The sequence below is a fragment of the Ornithorhynchus anatinus genome, chromosome X1 (genome assembly GCF_004115215.2).
Source record: "Ornithorhynchus anatinus isolate Pmale09 chromosome X1, mOrnAna1.pri.v4, whole genome shotgun sequence".
NCBI classification, from domain to species: domain Eukaryota; kingdom Metazoa; phylum Chordata; class Mammalia; order Monotremata; family Ornithorhynchidae; genus Ornithorhynchus; species Ornithorhynchus anatinus.
In genome coordinates, this window is record NC_041749.1 from 102,801,329 (window position 1) to 102,815,396 (window position 14,068).

The 14,068-nt window shown below is 52.3% G+C and overlaps 1 non-coding gene across 1 annotated transcript; it reads right to left on the reverse strand.

The window, feature by feature from the left end:
* Positions 1-281: 281 nt before the first annotated feature.
* LOC100073660 lies at positions 282-6,401 on the reverse strand. The gene is made up of 3 exons (XR_005659466.1): positions 6,081-6,401; positions 5,226-5,329; positions 282-389 (listed from the first exon to the last, which is right to left on the reverse strand). It is a non-coding gene; the product is annotated as an uncharacterized LOC100073660 (transcript).
* Between the last annotated feature and the right edge of the window lie 7,667 nt (positions 6,402-14,068).

Here is a 14,068-nt window from a genome sequence, read left to right on the forward strand (position 1 = left end):
GGCACATAATAAGTGCTTAACAAATACCATTATTATTATTATTATTACTATTATTCTCTGGACCTCAGTTACCTCATCTGTAAAATAGAGATTGAGACTGTGAGCCCCACATGGGACAGGGACTGCGTCCCACCCAATTTCCTTGTATCCACCCCAGTGCTTAGTACAGTCACTGGCACAGAGTAATACCACAATTATTATTATTATTATCATTATTATTACCATTATTATTATGCAGTGGGATCTTTAAATCAGCCATACAAACATACCCATACCTCCATCCTGGAACCTCTCGGCTCTTCTTCCTTGTGCAGCTTCTTCCCCGAGATCCGATAACACCCAACCCCAGTAGCACCATCGTCACACTGCTTATTGCAGGCGTTCCAAACCTCAAAGGCATAAAAAGATCCCTGATGTGAAGAGTGTTCTGTTTCCATTGATCCTACTCCAAAATCCAATCGCATTACATTCAGTTTACTTAATGAAAATCACAACATCAGAAAGCTCCCTTTCACGTAGCTATTATCAATTATATCTTTTTATGTAGAACTGTATTAAAATATCATATCATCCTGGAGTTTCTCCCAGCCTCGAGAAGCCATATTTATTCAAATCACAACCCTGAAATAACTGAACAAAACAATTGCTATTTTCTTTTTTTTAGAAATTAGAATCACCCAGGGTTGTGCCACTAAGAACTACATCTTATAAAAGTGAATCTGGTTGAAATGGGTTGTAGGCTAGGCCACATCTAAATGGAAATTAGCACTGGGGTGAATGAGTATCTGGATAATTAGACAAAAGCAAGTATTTTGTCTCAACTACCCAAGAAATTCTGTAGAATTGTTCTGCCCTCCCCTTAGGGCCTCACTTTCAGGCAGGCAGGACCCGTACCTGTTGAAACACAAAGTGAATAATTCTTTCATCATCATCATCATCATCAAAAATTGAGTGCCTTCTTGCACAGGACCCATGGACCGAGAAAATTCTTATTTTTTTATGGTACTTGTTAAGCTCTTACCATGTATCAAGCACTGTTCTAAGCGCTGGGGTAGGTTTAAGTTCATTAGGTTGAACACAGTCCCTGTCTCGCATGGGGCTCACAATCTAAGTAGGAGGGGGGTAAAGGTAACCTCACTTTACATTTGAGGAAATGGAGGCCCAGAGAAATTCAGTGAGTTGCCCAAGGTCACATAGCAAGCAATTGGCAGAGCCGGGATTAGAACCAGGTCCTTCTGACTTCTAGGCCTGTGTTCTCTCCACTAGGTCACGCTGCTTCTCCCTGCCCTCGAAGAGTTCACAATCTAAAGATGAAGGCAAACACATAAAAATCAATAATAATAATAATAATAATTATGGTATTAGTTAAGCACTTACTATGTGCCAGGCACTATACTAAACACTGGGTGGATACAAGCAATCGAGACAGACTCAGTTCCTGTTCCATGTGGGGCTTCCAGTCTCAATCCCCATTTTACAGATGAGGTAACTGTCGCCCAATGAAGTGAAGTGATTTGCACAAGGTCACAGAGCAGACAAGCGGTGGAGTCGGGATTAGAACCCATGACATTCTGACTACCAAGCCTGTGGTCTATCCACTAGACCATACTGTTTCTCCTACAATCAGCATATAACCTACAGAGAGCTAAACTTCGGCATATAGAAGGTCTGCCTGAGGACGAGCGTCAGAACAGCTCTCACACCCCAATCCATCGGTTAATCGTATCACTCAATCAGTGGTCTTCACTGAGCATTTACTGTAGGTAGGGCACTGTATTAAGTGGTCTCCTAAGTATCTACTAAGAGTAATAATAATAATAATAATGTTGGTATTTGTTAAGCACTTACTATGTGCAAAGCACTGTTCTAAGCGCTGGGGGGGATACGAGGTGATCAGGTTGTCCCATGTGGGGCTCACAGTTTTAATCCCCATTTTACAGATGAGGTAACTGAGGCACAGATAAGTGAAGTGACTTGCCCAAAGTCACACAGCTGACAAGTGGCAGAGCTGAGATTTGAACTCATGACCTCTGACTCCAAAGCCCGTGCTCTTTCCACTGAGCCACGCTGCTTTCTGGGTAGGCAACCAGGAATGTACAGTCTAGCTGGGGAGTGAGACAGTAAAATAAGTTACAAGCAGGGGGAAGTGATGGAGTGTAAAGCTAAGTATATGAGTGCAGTGGGGCAGGGGAGGTGAGTATAGAAGGGCTTAGGTGAATAATAATAATTGTGGCCTTTGTTAAATGCTCACTACATGCCAATTACTGGGGTAATAATAATAATAATAATAATAATGGTGGTATTTGTTAAGCGCTTACTACGTGCAAAGCACTGTTCTAAGCGCTGGGGGGGATACGAGGTGATCAGGTTGTCCCATGTGGGGCTCACAGTTTTAATCCCCATTTTACAGATGAGGTAACTGAGGCACAGAGAAGTGAAGTGACTTGCCCAAAGTCACACAGCTGACAGGAGGCGGAGTCGGCATTTGAACCCATGACCTCTGACACCCCAGCCCGGGCTCGTTCCACTGAGCCACGCTGCTTCTCTAGATACCAGGCCATCAGATCGGACATGGTCCCTGATCAGGCTCACAGTCTAAACAGAAGAGAGAAGAGGTACTGAATCATGTCTACCAAATCTGTTACGCTGTGTTCTCCCAAGCACTTAGTAGAGTGCTCTGCATGTAGTAAGCAATCCATAAATGCGATTGATTGACCGAATCCCCATTTTACAGATGAGAAAACTGAGGCACAGAGAAGTTAAGTGACTTGCCCATGGTCACAGAGCAGGCAAGAGGCAGAGCCGGGACTAGAACAGGGGTCCTTCTGACTCCCAGGCCCATGCTCTAGCCACTAGATCATGCTGCTTCATATTTATTGAGCACTTACTGAAGTGGCAGTTGGGGGGATATAGGGTGGGGAGGTGACAGATTAATCAGTCCCTCAGTTACCTCATCTGTAAAATGGGGATTAAGACTGTGAGTCCCATGCGGGATAAGGACTGTGTCCGCTCTGATTGGCTGATATCTACCCCAGTGCTAAGTACAGTGCCTGGAACATATAATAAGCATTTAACAAATACCATTTAAAAAAAGATCAGGGAAGGCCTCCTGGAGATGTGATTTCAGACCCCATTGGTTCAGTGAATGGTAGAGATACCCCCAAGTTCTACGAATCATAAAGGCTTTGGCTGTCTCCCCACCCACCACTATGCAGGGTTTAGGAGCAGAGGGAAGGAGAGAGAAAGCGGCAAGGGAAATGAAGAGGAGAAGAGAGGAACTGGGAAAGGGAACTCTCACTGTCACTTTGACTTTCTTTCCAAAAAAAAAAAAAATTGTCTGTCATTCCAGGCATAAAAACCAAAAGGGGGTAAAATGCAAAAGAAAGAGGATAAACTACTGCTTTTTCTTCAAGTTTCCTATCATCCCAACAAACACCCTGGGCTTACAACGTAAGCAATATCTTTCCCAGGACAAAGGTCAGCGGAACAACTGCCCAGATGCCAAGAGACGGCAGAGGAAGGCTTTCCGCTCAGCACCTAGAAATGATTCCTTCACTCTTGCCATCTGCCACAGTCTACATGCAACGGGTACGTGGCTGAGAGAAGGCAGGTGATAGCATGCAGGCCACTTCTACTATAGAAAGGCAGTGTGCATGTCCCACCAACAGGGAAAAGCCCGAAAGAGGAGATATGCCCCTAAAATGTTTCCAGCCAGGTGATACAAATGATAAAATTAGTTCCTCTCTGGAATGGCAAAGATGATGTCTAGATATTGGATCATGTAGTCTAGGCCTCTATAACAAAACAAAGGGCCAAGGACAATAATACCATCACTGGGTTTGAGCAAGGCTCAGCCTGACTCAGTGGCAACAGGATGCTTGGGAGAACCCTGTGACAGTAATCCCAGCATCTAGGGATGATGGACCGTCTAACATTCCTAACTTTCCCCTGTACATCTCCACCTTTCCCTCTAGCAACACGTTACGCTCCACTCGTCCATGAATTGATCCAAAATCCGTGTACAGGTTAACTCTGCGCAGAGCACTGTACTATGCACTGTTGGCATAGCCCCAGCAGGTAGAAAGAGGACTAGGACCCAGGTCTTGTGCTGCCCAGTGAAGTGCTCTTGCCGTTGGATCAACAATAGGGCTAACCGAAGAAAGCACTTGAAAAAGAGTACGCTAGCTGCCTCGGTATTCACCTTCATGGTTAAGGCTCAACCCTCTAATATGCCTCATTTTTCCCCAGTCTTCCCTTCCTCAGGTTAGATCTGACCAACTGCCACTTCAATACTTCTCTGCCACCTGAGCACTTCCAAACTCCCAACTTCCACAGCACTTACGAACCCTATTTCTCAAACCCTAACTCGTTCCTATAATTCCTTTCCCATTCTCCAATCGTAATTATTTTAGTATCTCCTCTACTAGGATGTAAGCTCTCTGAGGGCAGGGACCATGTCTACTAACTCTAGTGTATTCACTCCCCGCTCCCCCAGCCCTGGAAATGCTTATGATCCTCTGCTCACAGTAATGTGCAATAAAGCTATTGATTGCTAATTCAGTAAATACTATTGATTGATTAATTGAAATCCACTACCTCTTGGATGTTTTGCAGATATGGAAAACACTTATATTAGTATCTTTATTTAAAAAGGACTTTATACATCTGAAGACCATTATTAAGTCACCCTTTAGCTTTCTCAAGTTATCCCCAGTTTTTTAACCTTTCTGTGGTTTAATTTTCCCTCCCTTTGATAATTTTTATCGTTCAAACCCAGTCTCTCCTTAGCCGATTCCTTCAATTCCTTAAGCACCCTAGAATGCGTGTCCTCTAGACTGTAAGCAAGTTATTGGCAGGGAACGTGTCTGTTTACTGTTATATTGTACTCTCCCCAGCTCTTAGTAGAGTGCTCTAATAACAATAATAATAATGTTGGTATTTGTTAAGCGCTTACTATGTGCCGAGCACTGTTCTAAGCGCTGGGGTAGATATAGGAGAATCAGGTTGTCCCACGTGGGGCTCACAGTCTTAATCCCCATTTTACAGATGAGGGAACTGAGGCACAGAGAAGTTAAGTGACTTGCCCACAGTCACACAGCCGGCAAGTGGCAGAGCTGGGATTCGAACTCATGAGCCCTGACTCCAAAGCCCGTGCTCTTTCCACTGAGCCACGCAGTAAGCGCTCAGTAAGTATGAATGAATGAACAAATGAATGAATGCACTACCTGGTGGTAACAGGAATTCCTTGGACCTTTTTAATTTGCTAGAAATCTCCTTTGCACATGAAGCATGTGGTTATAATGACAACCAGGACAGGAACTCAGCCATTCTGAATGTTAAGGAGAGAAGTATACATGAGACAGTATGCCAGAACAGGAGGGTTAGGGATGCTTCCAAAAATATTCTTTAAGCCCTTGCTCTTTGTCATTTCCCGTAGGTTCCTTGATTCAGTCCTGCACCCTCTCTCCCCCGCCCGCCCCACTCCCCCGACCCCCAGCCTCCTACCATTGTGCGTGGCTTTCTGTGGCGGTAAAAGATGAATACAAATGTAAAGAAGGGTTTCCCAGTCCCACTGCCTGATATGCCCAGCATCACCATTGTGGCACCTGGAGATGATGCTGGGGGTGCTGCGCAATTTGCTATAACCCCTATGCAAAGCTGCCTTTCTGGTAGCCCCCTTCTAGGTCATAGCTCCTGAATCACAGAACGATCTTCCTGCATCCGGCCGGGTCCAGTACCACATTTAAATAGATCTTTCCATTCAAGGCACACGGGCAAATTGGGAGGTGGCAGCCCCTATCTAAAACTTCCTCCCCTGAGCCTTGTGCATTAATTCCACAGGATTGCAACTCCGAAGATGAATGAACGAAGAGGAGAGACACCCTGCCCCTCTTCAACCATCAGCCGCATTGTTCCTAATGAGTGTGAGCTAGAATCCTCCGCCACCATTAACAGTCCTGGGTAGAAATGAGTCACTTATAAATAAAAAAGGGGAGGGCTTTATTATCATTCAAGATTGAGATTCAGAAATGCTCATCAACACAGGGAGACAGGAGAACAGCAGGTAATCTGATACTCACTGTTGTTTATTTCTAGGATATAAACTTCCTCAGGAGGAGCGAATGTGATTGGCTCTCCCTCTGTTGCAGAGGGGAAGCTGAGGTTCAGACCGGGGCCGTCACCCTAAGATGCAGGATCCAGCAGGTGTAAAATCCTGGATGTCCAGTCCTTATCTGGGCCCCTTTCCTCCCAGCCTCTCCCTTTCTGCATCCTCCTAATTCTGATGCTAAATCATCACCATTAAAGTGCTCTCCTATGTGATTGCGACTACCTCCTCGCTGTCTTCCCCCTGGGCGGAAGAGGAGAAAACAAGCTCAAGTTGCAGCAGAAGGGATTTGGGTTAGTTAGCTGTATGGAACGATTTCTTGATGGTTAATAGGTGTTAGAATGACGGACGTCCCCAGCCCGCCCCCACCTTGGAGATCGGCGCACCGGGTCAGTCTGAGAGCAAGCCGGAAGGCAATTACTGTTCTATCTTCCCACAGACAGAGTAGCACCCCCAACGTCCTCCTTCATTCTCCCCCATCCCCTGCCTCCCCTTCCCCAGTCCCAGAAGAGGAAAAGCCGGGCCGAGCCGGAAGAGTTTCTCCCCTTCGCGACGTGGAAAAGCACAACTAAAGATGGAAGGCCCGATAAAGTCCTCCTGATGTTATGGCTAGAGGTGATGGAGAGAGCAGAGTAACAAAAACAAGCCACCAGTGCACCGACCCTGGGCTGAGTCACCCAGCCCGGGCCCCGCAGGGTCCCCAGGTAAATAAAGGGCTGCACACAAGTGGAGTGAGCAGAGAGGCTTCGAAGAAAGAGGCGCAGGAACAGCGGGGTGCTGTCTGAGGGTAACGGTTACAGCGGCTCCGAAAATAAGCATCCGCCTGTGTGCTTGGGGGACTGAGGAATCCAGGCAGTAGACCTAATGAAAATTAGGCAAAGAGCCTAACAGAAATTGAATGTCCTCTGTCTCTCCTTTCATTTCCTGTTTTATTTGGTTTTCCTGGATCTCAGAGTCTGAGGGTGGGGTAGGGAAAGGAATCTGAATGTGTTTGTCCTAGCCAGATGCTGGCATTCTCTGAGCCTGATGAGACGGGAATGGGGAGGTGGAAGTGAGGGCAATTGGGAAATGCCAGGATGAGCGGTCTGTCCCGGGCCAGTTATAATGGAAGGACTTGGAAGGGTCTTTCCCCCAACCCCGAGAGAAGGCAAGGGAAAGAGCAGGTGCCCGATCAAGGAACCATCGAAAAGTGCACCTCCATAGACAGGGTCACTCAGCATGCAGCTCCCCACCAGCTCAGCCAGCCGGGAATCAACATAACCGATGACACTGAGCTCCGAAGGATGACTTCAGCCGAGACTCAGTGGAAACGCAAATACGTCCAACAGAGAAAGTGTCGACTCCTTCCCCACCTAGAACTACTGGTTGGAGTGGGTTTTCAGGTTATTTCTTAGATTAAATAGAGGGCAGGTTCCCGGCCGTCTGGCCAAGCTCCCTGCCCCGTGTGGCCGAGGCTCTCCGGCTGAAGAGAAATGCTGTTCTGACAGTTCGGCAAGTGTCAGGGAGCGTAAGGAAGCAACCGGGGTCCAATGTCGCAGGGTCGGTCAGGGGAAAAACATTGGGTCTGCCCCCGTACCAGGCTCAGGAGAAGGCGAGGGGCTGAGAGCAAAAGCAGCCTACTGTGATTCACGAGGATCCACAAGTATCCGCCGGGTTTCCTCTCCTCCACGCATTCATCGGATCGTATTTATTGAGCGCTTACTATGCGCAGAGCACCGTACTAAGTGCTTGGAATATACGATCCGGCAAAAAAACTCCCTCTGGCCACTCGACTCGAAAGCTCAGTTCCCAATCTCTCAGGGCTGCTTTTTAAGACGAGAGGGACCCAAGTAGCCGTTCAGACTGCGAGCCCGTCATCGGGCAGGGACTGTCTCTATCTGTTGCCCAACTGTACATTCCAAGCGCTTAGTAGAGTGCTCTGCACACAGTAAGCGCTCAATAAATACTACTGAATGAATGAAAGTAGCCAGTTAACAATCATCACACGAGTCAGATCGTCATCACCTCTTCCCATGGATCAGAAAATTCACGGGGTCGTCTCGTCCTTCCCCCTGGCTCTCCCTGGAAGATCTGCCCCACTCGAAGTCTAGACACCCAAGCGGCGTCTCCCTTTCCGAGGTCTTCATCCTCAGCGTTGGGAAAGGATATTCGATATCCCCAAGTATTCCCTCGGCATCGCTAATTTCCCAGTAGCCCGTTATGTACCTTACCAGTTCCCAGGGCTTACCTCCCTCCGCCCCGCTCGCCCCACCACCGATCTTATGCCGAACGAGATCCCTCCTCCCGTAACATTTCCTCGGGTTCCCTCCTCGTCCCGGAAGATGACAACTAGCCGGTCGCCGGATTCGAGGCGACACCCCCGCCCCGCCGTCCCAAAGAACCCCCAAACCTTCTCTTCTCCTGGATGAACGACGTCCGCCGCGTCCCACCCCCGTCGGTCTACCTCTCTTGAGGACTCTCTCCTCCTCCGGGTCTCCGTCCTCCGATCTCTCCGACTTCCCTCCCCCCGCAGTCCGTCCTCTACCCGATCTCGATTCGGGACGGGGTGGGGGAGAGTCGGGATCCGAGCGGAGGCGCGGTCTTCAGCCGGTCGGGTCGCGCCGATCGGAGCGCCCCGCTCCGCCTCCGGCCGGGAGGGGAGCGGGGCCGGTGGCGGGCCGGCGTCGCGGGAGGTGGGGAGGGAGGGAGGGAAGATGGGGAAGTGGGGCAGCCGTCCCCGCTGCCCTCGGCCGGCCGCCCCCCTTTTCCTTCCTTCCGTCAACTCCGCTCCAAGGGACCCTCTCCCTTTCTCCGGCGTGAGCCGAGAGGGAAGTTGGAAAGAAGTTGGCGGGCCGAGCGCAGCGCCGGGGCCGGCGGGGGGTCGGGGGTCGGGGCCGGGGAGTGGGGAGGAGCCGCCCCGGGCGGGCCACGACTCTGAGCCGGCCGGGCGAGGCGGGCGGGGGCCGGGCGAGGCGGGCGGGGGCCGGCCGCCCCTCCCCGGCCCCTCGCTGGTGCCGCTCGGCTCCGCGGAGGGGCCGTTCGGCGTCCCGGCCGGCGGAGCGGCGCTCTCCCCGGCAGAGGCGCCCGGCCCGCCCGGGGCTCCCACCTCCCTTGCGGGCGCCGTCCTCCGCGCTCTCGGCCCGCTGCGGGGGAGACGGCGGGGTCCCTTCTCGCCCCTCCCGTCTCGGGGCGCAGCTCGGGGAAGTCCAGGAAGCCGGGCGCTGGGCTGGGCCGGGCCGCGCTGCGCGGCGGGGCAAGGACGGGGACCGTCGGGGTTCGGACTCCAGCGGAGGCGGGGGCGCGGGGGGCAGGAGCCCGCCCTGGATCCCCCGACGGGGCGGGCGGCCGTCCCCCTCGCGGGGCTCCCGCTGGCCGCCTCCCGCCGCCCCGGGGCTCCGGCTGGAGAGCGCGGCCGGGACCCAGGAGCCCCGACGGACTGGACTTACCTGGCCCGGACGGAGCCGGATGGGGCTCCGGGGAAAAGTTTCCTCCCGGGGAGCAGCTCCTCCGACTGCTCCTGGCGGCTGCTAGGGAGAAGCTGGAGGTCCGGGAGGCGGACGGCGGCGCCGCGCTCCCGGCCGGGGCAAAGGGACAGGGAGGTGAGGGGTGGGGCGCGCGGCGGGGGGCGCCGGGAAGAAGGCGCCAGCCGGGGACCCCGGGGAGGGCAGAGGGATCGGGGACGGGGACGGGGGAGGGGGAGCGAAGGGACAGATGGGGTGCATGGCCTGCGGTGCGTCCAGGCGCCCCGGGGCCGCTTCTCCCTGGAGAGCAACCGGCCCCGGCCCCGGCTCCGCCCCGCCCCTCCCCCGGGGCGCGAGGGTTGCCTCGCCCGTCTCTCTGGCCCCGGGGTCCCGAGGCTCCCCTACCCGTTCTTCCTCGGGTCCGGCAGGAGCTCCGCGATGGGGGCCGCTCGGTGGCCGGCCCGATATGCCTCTGGGAGCGTGTGGGGGGCGGCTTTTCTAGCCAGTGAGGAGAGCGCCCCTTCCCTCGCCCCTCTCCGCTCCGACTCGGACTCCCCCGCCCCTCCCGCCCCCACGCCCCCACCTCCATAGCAGCCGGGAACCAGTTTTCCCGCCCACACAGCCGCCCCAGGGAGAGTCACCGCCGGCGTGGGGAGGGGGGAGATGGGGGGGGGGGCAGGGAGGGAGGGAGGGGGATCGGGAAGGAAGAGCGGCCAAGGTGGGAGCGGCCGGCCCGCGCGGCTCTTCGAGGCCCAACCCGGGCTCCGACCTCCGACCTCGAGCCGTTTCGAGGGCTGGAGGGAAAGTCGGACAGGCCGGGGGAAGTAAGGAGGTCGGGCTGGGGGGGTCCCCGAGACCCTGCGGTGTGGCCCTGGACCGCACAGACATCCCGTCGACTCTCCCCACCCCATCCCTGATCTGCACAGAGAGCCCCCCACTTCCCTCGGAGGAGACACCGAGGGCTAGCCTCCCAAGTCCGGGGACCGATCCCGTGCTGACAGGTCCAGGTCCGACAGGTCGAGGGAAGTAAGGAGGTCGGGCTGGGGGTCCCCAGACTGCAGGGACACCGCACCGAGATCCCGTCGACTTCCCGCACTCCATCCCTGATCTGCGCAGGGAGCTTCCCGCGTCCCTCGGAGGAGACACCGTGCGCTAGCCTCCCGAGTCCGGGGACCGATCCCGTTCTGACAGGTCCAGGTCCGACAGGTCGAGGGAAGTAAGGAGGTCGGGCTGGGGGCTCACGGTTTCTAATCCCAGACCCCTGGAGCAGGGACCCACCGCCTCGGCAGATGCCGTAAGCAACAACAACCTCCCCTCGGGGATGAGAGACTCGGGGAGGGGGCAGCGACTCAGGTGAAGAAGAGAGAGCTTCGCTTTTGAGCCCCCGAGCGGGGCTCTCCTTCCCGACCAGGTCTCCTCAGGTAGAGGACTCGGGGTCCGTGTTGTGGCGAGAAGACTCCCTACCGTTCCCCGCTTTCCTTCGATGGATGGATCGGTGCTACTCGGTGAACTCCGTGGGCAGAGCAGTGCGCTAAGCGCTTGGGAGAGGACGGCGCAACAGGGTCGGTAGATACGTTCCCTGCCCACAAGGAGCTCACGGCTTAGAGAGGGAGACCGACGTTAAAATGAATCGCGGATACGGACCCAAGTGCTGTGGAGCGGAGGATGGGGTGGATGAAGGGTATGGATCCAGGTTCGAGTCCTCTTCCGCTCCCTTCGGTGACCGGGCAGAAGCCACGGGCCCCGGAGGTGAAATTCTATAGTGCTCCCTCAACCCTGACATTACTGGATATGGAACTGAGGGTCAGGGGAGACCAAACGGGTGGGGTGGGGATGTGGGAAGAAGGGGCTTTGGCCCAGAATCTTTCTGGAGAGGCTCGGGTTGTGGAGACCTCCTCATGGAAGGAATCTGGGATGGCAGACGTCCTGTCCCCCAGAGAACCCAAATGCAGAGAGGTCTTATAGGTGTTCCCAGACTGCAGGTAGACCCTGCAGTGTGGTCCTGGACTGCACAGAGATCCCATCGACATCGACATCAAGCGCTAGTCTTCCAAGTCCAGGGATCCATCCCATTCTGGCTATCCTCTGGAAGACCTCCTTGACAGCACATTCCAATCTCTCCACCTCAAGCCCTCAGTTTCTGCCAAAAAAAAAAAAGACCGTTGCCTTTGATCCCGGTGCCCTCAATCAACACCTTCCTCCTGTCCTTCTGTAAGCTCTGAATCTTGGAGACTCAGTGTTTGAGAGTTTGGTGGAATGCATTCTTCATGGCTTGAACCCTCAAAGATAAGTCCCCCAACTACAAAGCCAGTTATGGGGGGAGAGAGTGACCATCCTCCCAACTCTTAGGATTTTAACTTCTCCTTTGAGCGTTAAAGCTGAGGTTAGGTATCAACAGATTCCAGAGTCTCATAGGATCTCACTGGAACTCAGCCCTTGGCTGGGTTGACGTAAAGAGAAGAGTCGAGGAAATAACTCCCCTTCATGTGAACTTTCAATTTTTGAACCCAGAGGTTCCTAAGACACTTGATGCTCGGGAGGCTCTAAAGTAACGACCTCCTAGAAATTCGACTCAAATACCACAGAAGCTGGGAGGAGGAATGGAAGACTTGAGCTGAGAACCAGGAAAGCTTACCCAACACTGTGATCTGCTAGAAAGTGCACTCATCTCAAAGCAAGACCATTGTGCGGCTGCTGTCTCGATAGGTACTGAGAGAAATGGACGGGAAATCCTGCTTTGTCTGCTGAGGCAAGTTCTGAATCCTTTCCGTTGTTTCATCACTGTAGCAACACCACTGCGATGGGAGGAAGAGGGTTGCCAGTAGATGTTGGACAGGTTATTTCTCTATCTGGAGAGGACACTCCTCTGAGGTAAGGTAATCAATAGATCGTATTTACTGAGCACCTGCTGTATTCAGAGCGTTGTACTAAGCACTTGGGAGAGCACAACAGAATTAACAGACGTTCCCTGCCCGCAATGGGCTTACAGTCTAAAGGGGGAGACAGAAATTAATATAAATAAATAAATTATGGACATGTACCTAAGTGCTCCCCCGCTTCTAGTCTGTCTCCCCCCTTCTAGACTGTGAGCCCGTTGTGGGCAGGGATTGTCTCTCTTTGTTGCTGAATTGTACTTTCCAAGCACTTAGTGTAGTGCTCTGCACACAGTAAGCGCTCGATAAATACGACTGACCGAATGAATGAAGTGCTGGGGGGCTGAGGTTAGGGTGAATACCACGTGTTCAAAGGGTACACTTCCCGCTGAGGATAAAAGGTTTAATTGCACCTGAGGTTTTCAGGAGCACAGATAGGCCAGACCTATTTCCTTCAGTTATGCAGTCCCACGGTACGTGGAATTCCGGAGATCTGGCTCTTCCAGCTTCCCACTGCTGCTTAGCTCCCAGTTGTGTTGCTCTTTGAGCGCCAACATACATTTCAGGCTGGATCACTCCCTGGACTGCCATTAATTCCTTTCTTCCTGTTCTGATCATTTGAAGAAAGTATTCTTGATTTTAACTTCCCTAGTTTAATGCAAAACTTGGAACCGATAAATTAAGTCCCCTGTTTCTATCATAACTTTAAGGAAAAATCATCTGCTTTAATCATTCAAACCATGGTATTTACTGAGTGTTTATTGTGTGCGGAGCACTGTCCTTAATGCTTGGGAGAAGACAGTACAATAGAGTCGGAAGACGTGATCCAAACGTGTCTACCAAGTCACGTCTATTGTTGTATTCTGCCAAGCCCTTAATAAAGTGCTCACTAAGTCCCTCTGATTTACTGATGAGGAGCTTTACCATCTAGATAGACATTAAAGAAAACGACAGATTGGGGAAGTGGCAGAGTGTAAGGATACGTGCATAAGTGCTCTGGGGCTGGAGATTAGGTGAGTATCTGCGTCCTTAAGGGAGTCAAACCCAAGTGCGCAGGGGAAGAGAGGACGAATAGGCTGGGGAAATTAGGTGGTAGCCAAGAAAGGCTCCTGGAGGGAGATGTGATTTGACGAAGGCATGGAAGGTGGGGAGAGTAGTGGTCAGTCAGATAGGAAGGAGGAGGGAGTTCCAGGCCAGGGGGAGGACGTGGGCAAGGGGTCAGTGGTGGGATAGATGAGATCAAGGTACAGAGTTCTGTAGCCTGCGAGATGTAGTGATACATTGATACAAGGGGATAATTACTCTTCCCACCTTCAAAGCCTTATTGAAGGCATGGCTCCTCCAAGAGACTTCCCCTCGCTAAGCCCTCATTTTTTCTTCTCCCATTCCCTTCTGCACCACCCTCCCACTTGGATTTGCTCCCTCAGCCCCACAGCACTTATGTACATGTCCAAAATTTATTTATTTATTTAATTTATTTATATTAATGTCTGTCTCCCCTTCTGGACTGTATGCTCACTGTGGGCAGGGAATGTGCCTACCAACTCCGTTATATTGTACTCTCCCAAGCATTTAGTACAGTGTTCTGCACAAAGTAAAAGCTCAATAAATACTATCGATTCATCGGCACAGGGATGTAGTGCACATTA